Here is a 20,726-nt window from a genome sequence, read left to right on the forward strand (position 1 = left end):
TTGCCCTTTTTTGCATGTTTACAGGGGTCATTCTTTTGCACCCTGATCCTAAAGGCTTCATCTGATTGCCTTAAAATTCTGTCTGTAGCATCTGAAGACCTGGGACAAACACTGGGGCTAAAATTTTTTGTTTCCGAAATACTATATGACGGGGGCGGGTCTTCAAAGTTTTCACTTAAGATTTCCTTCGCCGCAATGGACAAAATGCTTAATAACTCTCCTGCACATGCTGCTAAAAATCCAAAACTTCACATGTACATAAAAAGTCTGTACCTGAAGACATCTATATGTTTATATTCAGTTATACACCTTGCGCCAATCAATATCATTTTTTACATTTTGACGTACTGCACGGTGCCCTTTTAACGAATCTGATTGAAAATTGGCTAGAAAAGACTCAAGACATTGATCTTACTCTATCCCTATTTTTGTGACTTTCCTTCGAAGGGCGTGGCTATTACGGTGCCGCAGAGTCTGATTATTCTCCGTGGCAACAAAAGTTCCTGCAAAATGATTCAGATGATCCATCTTCTCGAAATTTTTCACATTTGAGGATATTCAGGCCCTGAAGACGGCTGCCAACTTATTTTTGATCGCAGTGGTAGCGCCACCAACTGGTTAAAACAAATACAAATTATTTTCGTTGATGTTTTTCTCCGGGCAGGTGAACAAAATCTACCTTATATTTGCTCGGATGAGTGTTTAGGCCTTGAGCATGTCACAATACGAAAGTCTTTCGCCTTCTTCAGAGTGTCACATGATGCTGTCTTGTGTCCCGTCTTTATCAGCTGATGTTCCATGAGGGCGTGACTTACCTGTCACAAGAATGAAGGCAAGTCACGCCCCCCGCTGTCCGTTCACTCCGCCAAGATGCTGGTCCAGGTGGTAGAGAGGATGAAGGCTCCCTTGTCTCTGTTCATGGTTTTTATGCCTCGCTTGCAGATCTCAATGGCCTCTCTGATCCAGCGCTGTTGTTTGTTCTCTTCTGTGCGGATGACCCTGCCCTTCTCCCGGTCCATGATGTGGTTTTCCCTTTTGCAGTGGTCAGTGATTGCTGATTTGTAATGTTCATGTTGTGCTTGTTCTTTTACTGCTCTGATTTTTTTCATTTTTTTGACAGGTAAGTCACACCCTCATGGAACATCAGCTCAAGACACCATCATGCGACACTCTGAAGAAGGCGAAAGACTCGCCGAAACATGTCAGGTAAAAAATTAACCTAAAACATAATTGTCTGCTTTTAATGAATCAGTCAAATATCAATAATAAGAAGACAAAATGAACCTAATACAAATAAATGAATGCTTAATAACTCCCCTGCACATGCTCCTAAAAATCCAAACCTTCACCTGTAAATAAAACGTCCCGACCTGAAGACATCGTAATGTTATTATTTTGTTATACACACAGTGCCGCCAAGTGGAATCAAAAATTTGTTTTTATTTTAATTTTCACGTACTGCACGGTGCCCTTTTGACGAATCCGACTGAAAATTAGTCAGAAAAGACTCAAGACAATGATCTTACTCTCTGCCGAATTTTGTGACGTTTTGGCAAAAGGCGTGGCTATTAAGGTGCTGAAAAGTCCGATTGTACTCTGTGGCAACAAAAGCTCCGGCAACATGACTCAGATGATCCTATCTTCTCGAAGTTGTACACATTTGAGGATACTTCAGCCCTGAAGACATCTACCAACTTATTTTACATCGTAGTAGTAGCGCCACCAACTGGTAAAAGCTAATACAAGTTATTTTCTTGGATGTTTTTCTCCGTGCAACTCAACAAGGTCGCCCTCATATATGCTCGGATGACTGTTTCGGCCATGAGGATGTCACAATACGAAATTCGTGATTTTTCGTGAAAAGTTGTGGGAGTGGCATTGCACTGTTCGGCAATAAAACAAAGCTGATTATGAGGTTCTAAATATGAACGACAACTCGTAAAACTTTACACACACATCAGGCCGAGCAAATTTATCAATATTTTATACGTTAGTTGTGCAGCTTTTTTGAAATGGCTCGCCATGGCCCTCGAGAAATGTTAAAAAAAAGCAGCTCTGGTTGAGTGTTTCACCTCGCTTTTTGTAAATTTTATGGAGTACAGTGATCCCTCGGTTATCGCGGTTAATGGGGACCGAGACCATCCGCGAAAACTGAAAATCCGCGAAGTAGCGGCGCACCTTCAAAAATGCTTAAAAAAATATACAATATATATAATAAATATATATATATATATATATATATATATATATATACGGGGAGAGAGAGAGTGAAATTCATGTTATAACAAAAAAACCAAATTATTATTAAAACGTATTATTTTTTTATTCCCCAGCCATTCTTTTTGTATTTATTTAATTACTCCGACTTTTACCTGCTGGTACGCCGTCCGGTGTGCCCTGTGAAATGAAAGGTGGCATTCTTTATTTATTTATTCATTTATTCATTCATAACTGACAGCCTCGCGCTCCGCTCGTGCCCGGGCAGAAGAGGTGCTCCAATTTGGCTTAACTGTGACACACGCCCGCCCTCCTCCCCCGGAGCTTCCATTCGGTTAAACTTAGGGGCCGCTTGGCACCGCCCGTGCCCGGGGAAGGTGCTCCTCTTCGGCTTACTGTGACGCGAGCATGCCCTCCTCCTCCGGAGCTTCCATTCGGTTAAACTTAGGGGCCGCTTGGAACCGCCCGTGCCCGGGGAAGGTGCTCCTCTTCGGCTTACTGTGACGCGAGCATGCCCTCCTCCTCCGGAGCTTCCATTCGGTTAAACTTAGGGGCCGCTTGGCACCGCCCGTGCCCGGGGAAGGTGCTCCTCTACGGCTTAACTGCCACGCACGCCGGCCGGAGCTCTGGTACGGTCCGAACCGCGCGAAACGTCGCCACCGATCGTGTCCGGGGGAACGTGCTCTTCTTCGTCCACTCTCCTCTTCGCCCACGCTCTTCTTCGGCGCACGCCGGCCGTCTAACCGCTCCAGCGCCCCGTTGTGTCGCTCGGCGAAACTACAATGCCCCCGAATATTTTTTAGACCCGCGAAGCACTGAACCCGCGAAAGGTGAACCGCGAAGTAGCGAGGGTTCACTGTATGTATAAGACCAAGACCTACAAAATAGTCTCTTGGAGCAATGAGCTAGGTTTTACAGGAAGTCGGCCATTTTGAATTTACTTAAAAGGGGGCGGGTCACCACAATGGACTTTGTGTAGAAATTATTATTGGGGCCCGAGCAGCGACCGCGGCGAGGTCCCTATTGTTTTTGTAGAAATTGTTATTAGGGCCCGAGCTGCGACGGCTGCGAGGTCCCTATTGTTTTTGTAGAAAATATTATTACTTTTATTATTATTATTATTATTATTATTATTAGGGCCTGAGCAGCGACCACCTTGCACCACCCAGTGGTGACAAAAATTATAATTTTTTACATTTTGACGTACTGCACGGTGCCCTTTTAACGAATCTGATTGAAAATTGGCCAAAAATGACTTTAGACATTGATCTTGTTGAATCCTTTTGGGCAATTTATCGATACTCATAGTGGTGTCTTTGAAAAAGGTACCGATGACGCGCTGGTCCAATGATCAGCATCTCGGTTTTATCTGAGTTAAGACGCAAAAAATTGAAAGACATTCATAGTTTAATTTCGGCAAGGCATGCCTCTAATTTATAGCAATCACACGGATTCGTTATATCCAACGGCATGTATAATTGCGTATCATCAGCATAACAATGAAAACTAATGTTATATTTCCGTATAATATCACCAAGCGGTAGCATCTAGTACCAATCCCTGCGGAACTCCGCGTGTGATCTTACAAAGATCAGAAGTCGCATTGCCATGAATTACACGGTGCCTCCTCTCCGACAGATACGAATTAAACCAAGAAAGCGCTGAACCTGAAATTCCAACACAAGTTTCAAGGCGTTTTAATAATATGTTATGATCAAGTGTCAAAAGCGGCGCCAAGATCGAGTAAGAGTAATACAGTGAACCCTCGGTTATCGCGGTTAATGGGGACCGAGACCACCCGCGAAAACTGAAAATCCGCGAAGTAGCGGCGCACCTTCAAAAATGCTTAAATTATATATATATATATATATATATATATATATATACGGGTAGAGAGAGAGAGAGTGAAATTCATGTTATAACAAAAAAAAATTATTATTAAAACTTCTTATTTTTTTATTCCCCAGCCATTATTTTTGTATTTATTCAATTACTTATTTTTGTATTTATTTAATTACTTCGACTTTTAACTTCTGGTACGCCGTCCGGTGTGCCCTGTGAATGTTATGATCCTCCAGCAGAGCTGGAGGATTGAGCAGGACTCTCCAAACGCAGACACAAGTAGGATAACAATCCGACGCCAGGTAGTCAGTGTAGGTGGTAGTGAGTGTAATCAGTGAGTGAATGGGAATCCGGTGCGGGGCTGGTGGGCGCGTCTCGCAGCAGCTGACCGCATGGCGCGAGACGATCGCTGGAGGAACGCCCACACAGCTGAAAAAACAAAAACACACGCGGCATGACAGGCACGGATCATGCCAGTGAAATGAAAGGTGGCATTCTTCATTTATTTATTTATTCATTTATTCATTCATAACTGACAGCCTCGCGCTCCGCTCGTGCCCGGGGGGAAGAGGTGCTCCTCTTCGGCTTAACTGTGACGCGAGCATGCCCTCCTCCTCCGGAGCTTCCATTCGGTTAAACTTAGGGGCCGCTTGACACCGCCCGTGCCCGGGGAAGGTGCTCCTCTTCGGCTTAACTGTGACGCGAGCATGCCCTCCTCCTCCGTAGCTTCCATTCGGTAAAACCTGATTGGAAAGGTTCAAATTGATTATTACTAGTCATATATTCATTAAGTTTTTCAAGATTTTTGCAATAAACGGAAGATTTGAAACCGGTCTATAGTTGTTGAGACTCTCTGGGTCGAGGTTTGGTTGCTTAAGTAGCGGTCGCATAATGGCGGTCCTAAAGCTGCTGGTACTATACCCGTGGTAAGTGATAGATTAATAATATTTAAGACAGACGGTCCTAGGGTCATAAACAGTTCTTTAATTAGTTTGCCAGGAAGCGGATCGAGCACACAAGTTGTCGGTTTTGCCCCACTAACCAATTTTGTTTGGCTTTCAAGAGATACTTTTTTAAATTGAGATAAGGTTATCGGACAGTTATCAGCCCTAATGTCCCTATTAACACCATTTATGACGGAATTCAACGGAATTGTAAGAACAGTGTCTTTAATCTCATCACGAATACACTCAATCTTCTGAGTAAAGAATTGCATGAAATCGTGAGCTGAATAGGAAGAGCTATCCGAGGTTGGTTGCTGTTGCGTTAGCATTGCTACAGTAGCAAATAAATATTTAGGGTTGTTTTTATGTAAAACAATTAATCTAGAGTAATAATTAGTTTTGGCTAGATTGAGCGCTTCCTTGTATAAACTAGCGCACCATGCCTGACGGAAGACCTCCAGTTTGGTCGCACGCCATTTGCGCTCAAGCTTCCTACAAGAATCGTTTCAGTATGCGTGTTTCCTCATAAAACCACGGAGTCAGCCTCTTTGGACAAGTTTTAGTTTTTAAAGGTGCGACGGAGTCAGGCGCATTTAACAGAGCGACATTAAAGTTGTTTGTAAGATCATCAATCGTACCAATATAATTAGGAAACGAATCGGTTACTAAAGGGAGTAGCTCAGAGAGCGCAGCGGTGGTTAAGGAGCTAATGTTGCGGCTGCTATAGCTTTGATCATGGTCAGAACGATGGCAATGCGCCAAGACTTCAAATTTGATTAAGTAATGGTCAGCTATAGCACTAGTATATGGTAATACAATTATTTTTGAGGATGCTAAGCCCCGGGTTAATACCAAATCTAACGTGTTACCATTTATATGCGTTGCTTCATCTATTATTTGCATGAAACCAAACATATCAATTATTGTCCGAAACGCCACGGTAAGTGGTTCCGACGGGAGATTCATATGAATGTTGAAGTCGCCCATGATATATTATCCGCATGAGTTACCAAATCAGCCACAAATTCAGAAAATTCATCTAAAAAGCCTGAGTAAGAGCCAGGGGGACGGTAAAAAACGGCAAGATAAAACGGCAGTGCGGCCGTGGATCGCATAATGAGAACTTCAAATGTTTTGAAGGAATTGCTAGGACGAGGACTAAGTTTTAGATTAAATTCGGAAATGAGGGCTACACCCCCATCTTTCTCATCATTGCCTCTCGCAGGCAAGGGGCCAGAGACAATTACTCGACTCAGACTCATCTTTCTGGCGAGATCACAAGTCCTTGCTATGTTTTTTCTTTGTGATCTCTGATTGCTTCATCCTAGTTGTTGGAGCAGTTTTCTTTTGAGTAATGCAGTATGGCAACACCACCACTAGGGCAATTGATGACGTCAGCACTGGTTGCGTTCATCCATAAATAACAAATGCAGGACAGGTGGGGGAACGCTGGTCGGATACCGTTTTTCAACCGCACTTACTCAAGACGCATTATTTATGTACAAACTGGAAGATAGAAGATAGTATATTGTATTGATTACCGCATATGCGCGGATGTTTTTGATTTGAAGTTTGGAAGACCGTAGCCATTGATTTATTTATTTGATTTACTTGACTTCACGGCATGACATCTGGACTGAAATGACTACGATTAAGACTAACCCTTGACTGTTTGACGTGACATACATAACTACACATCAACATCAAGACCAGTGAAGCCGAGCGAACGTCATCGCAACTTCAACCCATGGTGAGTGAGTGCGCGTTAAAACTTTCTTTAGCCAGCGTATCATTGAAACGGCAGTAACACTAGTGTCATTGGAGCCGACGTGTATTACTATATCTGAATAGCTAGCGTTGTTTGCACTGCGCTGGTGTCTAGGTCTCTTGTGTGCTAGCTCCATAAGATTAGCTTCAATGTCGGGTGCTCTGGCCCCAGCAATACACATTCTGTGGTTGGATTTTCAAGCTTAATGTATCGAGTAATGGAGTCACCTTTCACTAAAGTGCGGGAGCCAGGAGACCGAGGTGGAATGGAACTGCTCTGTGTCTTAACAGGCTCAACGCGATTAGCAAGCCGTTTACGGCCAATGCTAACCGGTGCTGTCCGCCACATTTACGCTTACCACAGTACTCTGCTCTAGCTGGCGGACACGTCCCTCCAGCAGGGAGAGTCTTTCCATGAGAATGGTGCAAGTGTTGCATGTGGTGGTGCACGAAACCATAGTTGCGTTTTCACTTACTTTTGATACATTGTATCTGATAGTCCCTTGCAGACTAACCATGTGTTGCACGTCATCGCCCAAACAGACTCTATTGTGAGCTACTTCTAATAATTTATTGACGTCCTATTTTGTTCTTCCAAATGTAGCAACCGATAATAATGTGCCCTTTTAAAGTTTTGACGTTTGTTTGAATTCGCCCTTGCTTATTGACTCTGATATTAAGGTCCAATTGTGTCAGTGTATCACGGCCTAATAAGTAAAACGCACGTTCATGTAGAACTGCTTCTCCACTTGCTTTTTTTGTTTGTTTTTTACGTCACGTGATCCTCCGTTGCTTTCACGACTGGTCCTGACAAATCACAAATTTCTTATCAAACTTGATTCTGTCTGTGTAAATTGTAATCGGTTTTCCTGGGTGGTTGACGGCAGTTTCGAGCAAAGTGGCCATGTTTCCTACAGTTGTAGCAGACGTCGTCTTTTGTTGGCAGGTGTCCTCTTCCTCTTCCACGTCCTTGGTAGAAGATCGGTGCTGACGGGGTGGTCGTGAGGCCCGCAGCCCATTTACGCATATTATCTTGGATTGGTGTGATTGTTTGGCAGGCCGCTTTGCATTCATCTCTTGTGGCAGGCTTCCCAGGGCGCTGTTGTCCACTTGTTGAGGCAATCCCGGCTCCTTTTCTCGCTGGCCCTCCTCCTCAGCTCTCTCACCCTGACTTCCTTTTTCACTGTCACTGTCTCTTTGATCCTCGGCTGGTGCATTTCCTCCTTTTTTTCTCGCTCCTGTTTCTTCGTCTTTCTTTATCTCCATATTAAGTACTTTCTGCTTCTTCTCTTAAACGTCTTTCACTCTCTTTCTAAATCAGCACACATCTTTCTTGGAGATGATAACCACCGGACTGCACCACTCCGACTTGGAAGGCTCAATGACTCCAAGCTTCAGCATTTCCTGGAGCTCCTTGGTTAGTCTCTCCACCAAGTGTTGCGGAACTCGGTAGGGGCGCTGACGAATTGGTAATCCTTCTTTGAGACGAATGACGTGTTCTACCACCGTCGTCTTCCCTGGGCTGGCGGAAAAAAGAGAAGGCACCGTCTTGAAAATTAAGCACATCTCTGTGACTTGCTTGGGTTTCCGACGTGCCAGTGCAGGCGCATCTGTCGTCGTCGAGGACTCCAGCTCTGCCTCGTCATCATCATCATCATCATCATCATTGTCGTCGTCCTCGTCCTTGTCGTCGTCGTCGTCCTCCTCCACCTTCCGCGCGAGTATGACCTCCTTTGGAGCCTGGTTTGAACGCTCCTTCCACTCTTTGAGGAGGTTCACATGATAAGTTTGTTTATTTTTTTTCTTCTCCGGATGGAAAACCTCATAGGTCACTGGACCCATCTTCCGGGTGACCTCATATGGCCCCTGCCACTTTACTAAAAGCTTGTTGTTGCATGTGGGGAGAAGCCGCAATACTTTTTGGCCGGGTTTAAACTCCCGGTGGCGAGCTTGCTGGTCATACCAGGTCTTCTGGCTTTTCTGGGCCTCCCGCAGGTTGACCTCTGCCTCCTACTGGTACCTGGCCAGTCTCTCCCTCATTTCCAGCACAAATTTCACCACCCCCCGATCACTTCACGTGGTGGAAGGTGCCTCCTAGGCCTTTCGGAGCAAGTCCAATGGCCCCTGAACCTCCCAAGCATGCAAGAGTTCAAAGGGAGAGAAACCTGTTGACGCCTGAGGAACTTCGCGATAGGCAAACAGCAAAAAGGGCAGCCACCGGTCCCAGTCTTTTCCAGTATCATCCACAAATTTCTGGAGCATCTTCTTTAAGGTCTGATTGAACCTTTCCACTAGTCCATCAGTCTATGGGTGGTATGGAGTGGTTTTGATGGCGGAGATGCCCAGTTGTTTGTTGAACAGTTGCATTAACCTTGAAGTGAAATTGGTTCCCTGGTCTGTTAGAATCTCATCTGGTATGCCAACTCTGGAAAGGAGTTGCACCAAGGCACAAAGTACTGCCGGAGCAGTGATTGTGCGCAATGGAAATGCCTCTGGGAAACGTGTGGCGTTGTCACACACTACACCACTGCTTTTTGTCAAAGGACCCACAATGTCCATAGCAATCCTGCGGAATGGAATGTGCAGCTTTTTTAAAATGGCTTGCCATGGCCCTCTAGAAATATTCAAAAACATCAGCCCTGGTTGAGTGATTCACCTACTTTTTGTAAATTCGATGGAGTATGTATAAGGCCAAGACCTACAAAAAAGTCTCTTGGAGCCATGCGCTAGGTTTTACAGGAAGTCGGCCATTTTGAATTTACTTAAATGGGGGCGGTTCACCACAATGGACTAAATGCTTAAAAACTCCCCTGCTCATGCTCTAAAAAAATCCCAAACTTACCCTGTACATAAGGTGCTAACTTTGATAGGTAAGCTAAACTTTAGCCACAGTAGACGCGTCAGCGACTATGCAATCGGTGGGTGGCATTCATGAGAATCGGGATCGCTCAACATACAGATAATAAATAAAATCACTGTAACTGGAGGGATTGTAAACTGCTAAAGCAGGTACAACAAGCGGATCCAAAAAATTTCTGAGAGTTACCGGTGAGCAGTGGCAGCCAAACGTGCCAGCGTCCACCCAACCGGGAGTTGATTCAATATTCACAATATTTTATTATTTTGTCGTACAGTTGTTTAAAAATGGCTCGCTATCGCCCCCTAGAAAAAAAAAACAACAAAAAAAAACAGCCCCATATCTCTGTTTCACCAAACTGAAAATTTGATGAAGTGTGTACAAAGCCAAGACCTAATAAAAAGTCTCATGGAGCCGTATGCTAAATTGAACAGGAAGTCGGCCATTCTAAATTTATCAGAATCCGAAATCCTTTTATTGTCATTGTACAGTGTGCAACAAGATTAGGGAGCTCCCCTCTCCAGTGCAATACAACAATAATTTAATCAAATATATAAATTAGATAAATAAGAGAATAAATATTGTGATGGAAAATAGTATGAAATTGGAGAAATACAACACAATACGTCGCTGTTCAGCAAGGTAAGGGTGGTCGTGTGTGTGTGCATGTGTGTGAGAGTTCAGAATGGTGATGGCTCTCGGAAAGAAAATGTTTTTCAGTCTATTAGTCTTTGATTTGATGCACCTGTAGTGCCTGCCAACAAATTTACTTCAAACATTGACGAGGCTTTGAAAACAAAAGCTGCTCTAACTTTAACTACAAGCAAATTCCTCTTGAAGATTCCTCACGTTATTTCTCGGAAATATTTCACATTTCCAACGTGCCAGTACCCCAACGTTGTCCGGGTGGCGAGGGCCCTTTATAGCTGCTCGCAGCTCTAGTTTTTAATTAATTTTTTAAAATCAATGGTGATGACAGTGAAATATGTCTGGTCTGGTATCATGATAGCTGGAGGATATTTTGTCATGATATTTTAGTCAGGCGTGATAACAGTGATGTATGCTGATTTCAGGCTACTTTTATTTTGAAATGCCGTATCACATTTTGGTGGGACCGCAATTGATGGACAACTGGGGTTGTCTAGTGTCCCCCAAAATGGGTCTGATATCACGATAGCTCGAGGGTATTTTGAAATGATTATTTTAAAATCAGTGTTGATGACAATGAAATGTGCATATTTCAGGTGTTTTTTTTTTTATTGTGAAATTACACCAGATTTTGATGGGACCACTTTTGATGAACAGCTGGGGTCGTCGAGTGTCCAACAAAACTAGTCTGGTATTACGACAGCTCCAGCTCTTTTATTTTAAAATGCCTCCTTACATTTTGATGGGACTACTTTTGGTGGAAAGCTGTGTTGTCTAGTGTCCTCCAAACCTGGTTTGGTATTACCATAGCTAGAGGATATTTTTTAATGAAATTTTAAAGTCAGGCATGATGACAGTGAAATGTGCAGATTTCAGGCAACTTTTAGTTTGAAATTACAAATTAGATTTCAATGGGACCACTTTTTATGGACAGCTGGGGTAGTCTCGTGTCCCACAAAACTGGTCTGGTATCACGAAAGCTCGAGCTATGTTTTTTTTTAACTCAGTGGTGATGACCGTGAAATAAGCGAATTTCAGGCTACTTTTATTTTGAAGTGCCACATCACATTTTGATGTGACCACTTTTGGTGGACAGCTGGTGTGGTCTAGTATCCCCAGTCCTGGTTTGGTATCACGATAGTTTGAGGATATTTTTTAAAGATTTTTCTTTTAAATCAGTGTTGATCACAGTGCATATTTCAGGTGATTTTTTTATTTTGAAATGCCACATCAAATTTTGAAGTGACCACTTTTTGTGGACAACTGGGGTGGTCTGGTGTCCCGCAGAACTCGTCTGGTATCACGATAGCTTGAGGATTTTGTAATGATTTTAATTTTTTTAATCATTGGTGACGACAGACAAATAAGCAAATTTTCACGCTTTTATTTTTAAATATCCAATCAGATTTTGATGGGACCACATTTGTTTTTCCGGTTCCGTCGCCACGCGAGTGGCTACCTGCTAGAGCAGCACGGCTCACTATTTGAGCCTTTTTCGCGTGTTTTTCCCTTTACCCAGTTTTATTTATTTTACCTCATCGCAGCAATGGACATCCAAATTGCGGTGGTTTTATTGCTGCTGAGGGCTGTTTTTTGCGTGATCGTGTCCGGAGATGTCACTGGGAGCTACGGATCAATCGTTTACACAAGAGATCAGCTGTTAGCACTTCGTGCTAACCCCGTGCCGACTCCCGGAGCGAGACCCGATATCCCCCACGAGTTGAGGAGGAAGAGACGGGGGATGTCGCGCGGGGGCGAAACGCCAGGCAAAGAGGAGGCGTGACCACCCCGTCCTCCCGTCCGTTTTTATGGGAAATGTTAGATACCTTCCCAAGAAAATGGACAAGCTAACAGCGCTAACGCGGCACGAGAGGAACTTCCAATGAGCTAGCTTGCTGATGTTCACGGATTCATGGCTAACAGAGCTAACGCCGGACACCGTTGTGGAATTTGACGGCTTCCAAATACTACTTGCGGACAGGACACTGGAAAGCGGTAAGAGGAAAGAGGAGGGCTGGCTGTGTTTGTTAATGATAGATAGTGTAACCCTAGGCACATCACAGCTAAGGAGCAACTTTCCAGTCGGGACAATGAGCTGCTAGCTGTTAGCATGCGTCCATACTTGACAAGCATCGCGAGTTAACAAGGACGCGCACGTAACAGGTGCGTGAGTAAACTGCTTAAAACTTTGATCGTTATTCGGCTGACCTGCAAATTGAGACGCTACAGTCAGTTTGACGTTTTTGTTTGCTTCATTGTGGATTGACATGGAGGAACAAGACAGTGGAAAGCGGACATTAAAAATGACGGAGAAAAGCTGTAGAAGATCACAAGCCTAAACGGATGCAGGCACGCAGCTGCAAATTTGCTCAATTGACCTCCATGCAACGTCAAATTGAACAATTGATGGAGGATGATGCAAATGTTGACGCTGTAAAAAACTGAGGTTCGTGTTTGCTTTAGCGGCATGGAGCAAGAATTTGTGGACCTCAATTCCGGTCTGCAAAATTTAAAGACTGAAGAGGATTTTGCCGATGACCAAAATAACTGGTTTGATCCAAAAAATGTAATTAATGGAAATGTGAGCAATGGAAGAAGGACGTTTTGAAACGTGCAGAGGAAGGATGCAATAAACAAATATCACCTGCTGATAGTAGATCTGCATCAACTAACTACACCCATAGAAGTAGAAGTAAAGAATCTAACAGACAGAAGCTCACTTCTGTCAACGTCTTCAATTAAATTAAAGGCTCAAATGGAACGAGCATGTTTAAAGGCAAAGGCTGCTGATTTACAACAAAGGTTGGCACTTGAGCAAGAAGAAGCTGCAATTAAAGCAAAGAAGGAAATGCATGCAATGCAAACGGCACTCCCTGAGTCTGATGCTAAATTGGATGTCTTGAGAAGATATGAAAATACCCAGGAGGATGGTATCCACATTCCTGATGAGTGTGTTACAATTTAAACAAGGAAAAACATTCAATTACCATCACAGCCTATCAGAGCAACAAGCAGTGTTGACCTGAAATGCTCCCACTTCGACTATTCCAATGGCTAGATTTCCACATCAGACAGAAAGTAGAGAACAACAGGGACATGTGATTGATGGCCTTTGCCACGCAATCTCACAGCAAGCCAGTGTCGCAGAATACTTAGCAAAGAGTCAAAAAGCATCGCTTCTTCCCGAACTTTCCATTCCTACGTTTTACAGGCGACCCTCTGCATTATAAAACCTGTATAGGTGCCATTGAACATGGGATTGAAGGCCGTACAAGTGATAACCGTGATCATCTTCAATTTTAGCTGCAGTATACTAGTGAACAACCACATGAGTTGGTGAAGAGCTGCATCCATATGGAACCTCTGACAGGATATACCAAAGCAAAACAAATCTTGAAGGAGTTTTATGGTGATGACTTCATGATAGCAGAAGCATATTTAAAGGAAGCCATGGATTGGCCAACAATCAAGTCTGAAGATGGTGTTGCACTTCAGTCTTTCACATTATTCCTTATGGGCTGTTCGAACATAATGGCAGATGTTAATTACATGGAGGACTTGGACAACATGGCTAATATAAAGGCATTGGCAAACAAACTTCCATACAGACTTATAGAATCTTGGAGAAAATTTGCCTGCAATCTCCAAGAAAGAACAAATAGAAGAGTGAAGTTTAAGGATTTTGTTGACTTTGTTGACAAGCACGAAAGATTTCTATAAAACAGAAAACAAAATCACAACACACAGAAACAACAAAATCAAAGAAAGTCTTCACAACAGTCATTGTGCCCGCCAAGATGGAAAACAACAAAACCACCACGCCAAAGGCAGAACCTGTTTCAGTGGATGCTATTGCCAAACCATGTGCTAATTGTAATGGAGAGCAACACAGTCTCACAATTGGTAAGGAATTTAGGAGAAAGCATCACAAGGATAAGATTGACTTCTTGAGGAGCAAGGGTCTGTGTTTTGCATGTTTGATGCACGGTCGCATTAGCAGTTGCTGGAAACAAAAGCTTCAATGTCAAGAATGCTCTAGACTGCATCCTACAGCACTACACATTGTCCATAAACTTCTGCAAAGAAACAGCCTAAGACGATTGTGAATAGCAGTACCTATTAAGCGCCCTCGTACAAACAACAGAAACCTGGGGTGTCACTTGGGCCTGTAAATAGGACTGCATCCTTTCAATAATTCCGGTATGGGTCAAGGCACAAAAAGGAACCAAGACAGTGGCGACTTACTGTCCGGTTTAAAAATGCCCTGACGCCTTTTTTAGACTGAAATAACTTACTAAAGTTTTCGTTTTGTGCCATTCAGAATGGGAGAGGGAGCCAGGAGGTGAAACAGCCGTCTTGCCAGTTCAATCCCGCACACCCTCTGACTCTCACCCTCCGTTCTGCCTTTTTATTGAAACTAACTCATCAATAACTAATCACCAGAAGACAGAAAAGCATCAACAACTAATCACCAAGAGACAGAAAACATCAATAACTCACGGTATAAAGGTCAGTTTAACTAAAGCATCAATAACTAATCACCAGGGACTCCAGCAGGCAGAAAATCATAACCCAAGGTCAGTTTAACTAAACACATCTTCAGGATACGGTGTCTGTGTGTGTGTGTGTTAAAATAACAAGTAAGTGTCTCTGTGTGTGTTCAACATTAATGAGTGTATAAAAACATGATTATGAATACACAAACTGATTACCTATCCTCAGCCCATCTTACATTTCCCCCCTGTTGTGGATTTAAAAATCATGTCCTTACGGCTTTAAGACAGATCATCATAATGAAATCATACAACAGTGTGATCATCAGTGGAGGAGCGAAAACCTCACATTAGGGAAAAATTCCCCTCCTCCCTTCCGGCGTAGAATGAGATCCTCATAATTTGATGACCATCAGGGAATAAAACTTGTCCCTGGGGTGACTTGGTGGAGGCCCTTGCCTCGTTGTAGGAGAGATAAGATAAGATAAGATAAGATAAGATGTCCTTTATTAGTCCCACAATGGGGAAATTTGAGGTGTTACAGCAGCAAAGATATAGATCACACAGAGTCGGCGGCGTAATGTAGCCGTTAATGTATAACATTAGCAGCAGACATTCAGAAAAAGCATGCAAATATACACAGTATAAACGTATCTAAGTGTAAGGAAACACTCCTAATGTTTGTCCATTATACGGAGGGGGAAACGCTGTAATGATAAAAACTACTGAATGATTGAAAATACTGCAATCATAAAAATATTGCAATGATAAAAGTACTGTAATGGTAAGAGTACTGAAATGATAGAAAAGTACTGCATGATAGAAAATACTGCAATGGTAAAAGTACTGTAATAGTAAAAGTACTGCAACGATAGAAAAATACTGCAATGATGAAAGTACTGCAATGGTAAAAGTACTGCAATGGTAAAAGTACTGTAATAGTAAAAGTACCGCAATGATAGAAAAATACTGCCATGATAAAAGTACTGCAATGATAAAAGTACTGTAATAGTGAACATCCTGCAGTGGTAGAAATACTACAGTGATAGAAGTATTGTAATAAGAATACTGTAATGGTAAACAAAATACATCATTGGTCAATATTTAAGTACACCCTTGGCTGAAAGTACAGTAGTAGTTAATATTGCATCCTAGGACTGCACAATTGCACTAATGCCCTCCCGTTTGTAGGCCTGACCCAATGTTCTTGTTAAAAAGTCTGACAGCAGTTGGCAGGAAGGAGCGGCGAAATCTCTCTTTGGTACAGCGAGGGTGTAAAAGTCTGTCACTGAAGGAGCTGTAAAGTGTTCTCAGAGTGTCATTGAATGGGTGGGCTGGTTTGTCCAGCATTGATGACAGTTTTGCCGTCATCCTTCTGCCCCCCACTGAGTCCACAGAGTCCAGGGAGCAGCCCAGGACAGAGCTGGCCCTCCTCACCAGTTTGTCCAGTCTCTTTTTGTCTCGGCCCGAGATGCCTCCTGCCCAGGAGACCACTCCATAGAAGATGACTGATGAAACCACCGAGTCATAGAAGTTCCTGAGGAGTGTTCCCCGAACGCCAAAGGACCTCAGCCGCCTGAGTAGGAAGAGTCTGCTCTGACCCTTCCTATAGAGAGCGTCTGTGTTGTCGCTCCAGTCCAGTTTATTGTTCAGATGAACACCCAGGTACTTGTAAGTTGAGACCCTCTCAACGTCTGTTCCCTGGATATTCACTGGTGCAGGTGGAGAGTGCCGACGCTTGCGGAAATCCACCACCAGCTCTTTGGATTTCCCAGCGTTGATTTGGAGGCGGTTCTGCTGACACCAGTCCACGAACCCCTGCGTAACCCCTCTGTACTCCCGATCGTCATCGTCAGTGATGAGGCCGACAATCGCAGAGTCATCAGAGAACTTCTGCAGGTGACAGGTTGTGGAATTGTATTTGTAGTCCGAGGTGTAGAGGGTGAACAGGAAGGGAGCCAGCACAGTTCCCTGCGGCGCTCCCGTGCTGCAGAGGAGCACGTCAGACACACAGTCCTGTGTTCTCACGTACTGTGGCCGGTTTGTGAGGTAGTTGTGAATCCATGTGATGAGGTGGTGGGCCACTCCCGCCTGCTCCAGCTTGTCTCCCAATAAGGCGGGCTGGATGGTGTTGAAAGCACTTGAGAAATCAAAGAACATGATCCTCACCGTGCCCCCCGCCTTCTCCAGGTGGAAGAGTGAAGTGTGGAGCAGGTAGATGATGGCATCATCCACACTGATGCCAGGCTGGTATGCAAATTGGAGTGGGTCCATTGAGGAGCTGACCAGGGGGCGCAGATGGACGAGGACCAGTCTCTCCAGGGTCTTCATCAGATGAGACGTCAGCGCCACTGGTCTGAAGTTGTTGAGCTCCTTCGGATGGGGTGTCTTTGGAACCGGAACCAGGCAGGATGTTTTCCACAGCTGGGGGACTCTGCCCAGCTTCAAGCTCAGGTTGAACATGTGCTGGACGATTCCACACAGCTGGTCTGCACAGGATTTGAGGAGCTGGGAGCTGGTCCCATCTGGGCCTGCCGCCTTCCTCGCCTTCATCTTCCTCAGCTGGTTCTTCACCTGAGATGTTGTGAGGAACAAGGCTGAGCAGGAGGAAGTGGTGGTTGTCTGATGAGGCTGGGAACTGGAGCCTGTGGAGAGAGAGAGGGGCGAGAGAGGGGGAGAGAGGGTCTTGTTCGCAGTGGCAGGAGGGGTGGGTGGGGGCTGCATCAGGGAAGCCTGAGCGGGGTCAGACATTTGATCAAACCTATTGAAAAATAGGTTCAACTCATTTGCCCACTGAAGCCCCCCCCCCTTCTGGGTCTTACCTGCTTGTCCGTGGCCTGAGATGGTCTTCAGGCCCCTCCAGACATCCCTGGCATTGTTCCGCTGCAGTTGTTCTTCCATCCGCATCCTGTAGGACAGCCGTCCTTACCTCCCGGATCTTCGTGTATGGTGTGTGTGTGTGTGCACGTGTGAGGACAGGGGCAAGAAGTCCATGTGTTTTTACGTTTCAGTGTCCAGTTTGAGTTCGTCATTCTCAACATTAATCAGGTTGTAATGGTACATTTGGGCAACAAACCTACGATTAACCATCGTCTTTGTCATAAAAATAATGCAACATGAACAGACTACACATAACAAAATGAAAACTATAATTATCCCTATATATTGTTTTTTAAATTCTTCATAGTGGTCATAACATCAATAATTGTTTCATTTTTATTAAAAATTTAAATGCAGTAATGTACTCCAATCAAGGCTGATATTCCTTTATGTACGTCATTAATTTCCAAACAATATCTAATCTTTTTGTTCTGTGGCTTCAACATATTTATCATCTCATCAATATTAGCACCACAGAGTACTGAGTTTCGAGATCCTCACAATAGTCGTTCTCAAAATGATATTTTATTTTTATCAATTTAGCTTTGTTAAGGTAAGATATTTTATTGACAATCTAACATTAATATGCAAAGAACATGTACATTAGTACGAAATGTAAAAGAAAATTGTGGTGGGGGGGTGTGAATTGTTTTCTTCTTGGTAGGGGGGGCATGACAGGAAATAATTGAGAACCACTGGTCTCGTCACACACCAGCTCGGGTTCATTCCCTACCAGAGAAATGACATTCCATGTCCCCAGAGCTAGGCGCTTTATGTTGCCGGGGATTGGACTGCCTTTGACTGCCTCCTAGCTCAAAGGAAACCCAAATTCTTTGGTCCCGCCCACTGGTAGTGAGCCGAAGCCCTTGTATTAAATAATAAATAAATACATAAAATAAAAAAATTAATAAATTTAAAAAACGGACCGATCCACTGCTTGGGTTAGTTTGACCCACCTTGAGATCCGTTCCCACTCAGTGACAGTGTCTACAAGCCACTGCCACCAGGCCAGTGAACCCAACGTCCAGGCAGTGACAAAAAACGTGATCAAATTACATTGCTCATCATAAGGTGTTTGTGAGACGCTCTTTGTATGTTTCCTCAATTAAGACCTGTTTTCCATTGGTGTATTTGAAAAAAGTGGTGAACCTGTTAAATTCACTACAAAACGTTAAGAAGATGAAAGTAATGTTTGAAGGAATATTATTTTTCTATCGACGTGCCGGCGGGCGGGCACAGATAGAGAGTGATAAAGCAGCACCACCCGCGCGGGGCGTGCTGACGAAAAGGCAAGCGCTCCTCCTCTCATCGCGTCCTTATTAAGACAGAAAAAAGACGCTGTTGAATTTGACCTATTCGCAGTTCGAGCAGGTGCTTAACGCTGGAGAATATCACCACTTCGAAGTTCGAACTGCTGTTGAAACGGAGAGGTAAGTGTTTTTCGTTGGGTTTTTTTCAAAACATGCGTCGAGTGCATTTGTTCATAGTTAGAGATAGTTGTGTGGAAAACACTATACAAAGTAGCACCATGGATGTGGGCCTACAACACTGGCCTAGCAAACATGTGCTCCTACATCGACATAATTGACGAGCTCCAGTTAAGCATTGAATAATTATAAAACGTCATGGTGCTTTTACTCATTTAAAGAACTAAACCGACGCGTATTGTCATCCGGTGGTCAGGTTTGCATTGAATGTGAGCACGAGGGACGCTAGCTTGTTGCGTTAGCTTTGCGGAGCTAACAGCTTGCACTTTTGTTATAGAACCACAGAATGCAAGTACCATGATAATTTCTGCCATTAATTTTTGTGTAAGACACGATGTTCACTGGTTAATTACATGATTCTTAAAGCAAAGGTTACTGTGAATGCAATTTTGGTAAGATTTTTGTAGTCGCACTGCATAAATCTGTCTGTGTCTGTTGTTTAAACTTCAATATAAACTATTATGGTTGAAATCGTTAATTGGGATGGAGGAATTGATATTTTTTTAATTTATAATTTATTTTTCTTACACTGATATTGTTAAAACTCCATTTAGCCCATAGTATTAATAATTCTCAACACAATACTGTCTTTTTTCTTTATAGAATAAACAATGCCTTCCCTGAGATGCAGGAAGTCCCCAAAGCAGGATACTATTGAACATGCAGTCAAGGGTCTGGACAAGACTGCAGAGTTAGAAGCGAAGTATATAAACTAATTTAAAGGTATGATGTTAACGCTTTTGCTAAGATATATTATTGTTTTCTGATAACCAAGCTGACATCGTTTTTTAAGTGGTTATTTTACATTAAGAGTGTCTTGACCTTTTCTTTTGCCACTTTTGTCAGTTTCAAGTTATTTCAGTGAGTGTGAAACCTGATGGTAGGAGTTCTATCTAAATTAAGGCTGTACTTGATGACGCCCTCCGGCATTTTTATACCACAATAGACCGGTGAACAAGTCCGATATTGATAGTCTAGTGTAAAGCACGTAATACGTCACAGAGATCACGTGACGCGATCCAATATGACTGTGTACAGTGTATGTCATTGTTTTGAAACTAAATAATCTTAAAGTTTTTTTTTTACGTAACCAGGTGCAATTGACATTTGTACTTTCAGTCCTAATACATACTGGCTAATGCAATGCTGGAAAATGAATTTTGGCTGGTCTGTTCCTTTAAAATCATAAAGAAGGGCTCTGCTCTATCCCTCACAAGAAGCAATGTTTCAAACCACCCTACATTAGTATAGTGGCCCAAATGAATATGATGACTCCTTATTTGTGTGCTTAAAAATATGACGAAGCTAACTTGATTTCCCTGTTAACTAGGTCGAGGAGTATTTACCAAGGCCCCTTTCAGGAAAGACGACTTTATTCTTTATTATGGAGTACAGAGGAAAATTGATAGATTCTGATGAATCTCAACGCAGGAAGATGGATGGAAGAGGCACTGTCTTTTTGTTTGACTTCCGCCGGCAAGAAAAAACTTGGAGGTGAGGCAAAGATTGAGATGTTATCTTATTTTTGTTTTTATTTAAAAAAATAAACACATACTCATCCCATAAGTGTTAGGGGAAAAATCATTCTCTA

This window comes from Idiotropiscis lumnitzeri, unplaced genomic scaffold (genome assembly GCF_059441095.1).
Source record: "Idiotropiscis lumnitzeri isolate Australia: NSW breed Sydney's pygmy pipehorse unplaced genomic scaffold, RoL_Ilum_1.0 HiC_scaffold_34, whole genome shotgun sequence".
Taxonomy (NCBI): domain Eukaryota; kingdom Metazoa; phylum Chordata; class Actinopteri; order Syngnathiformes; family Syngnathidae; genus Idiotropiscis; species Idiotropiscis lumnitzeri.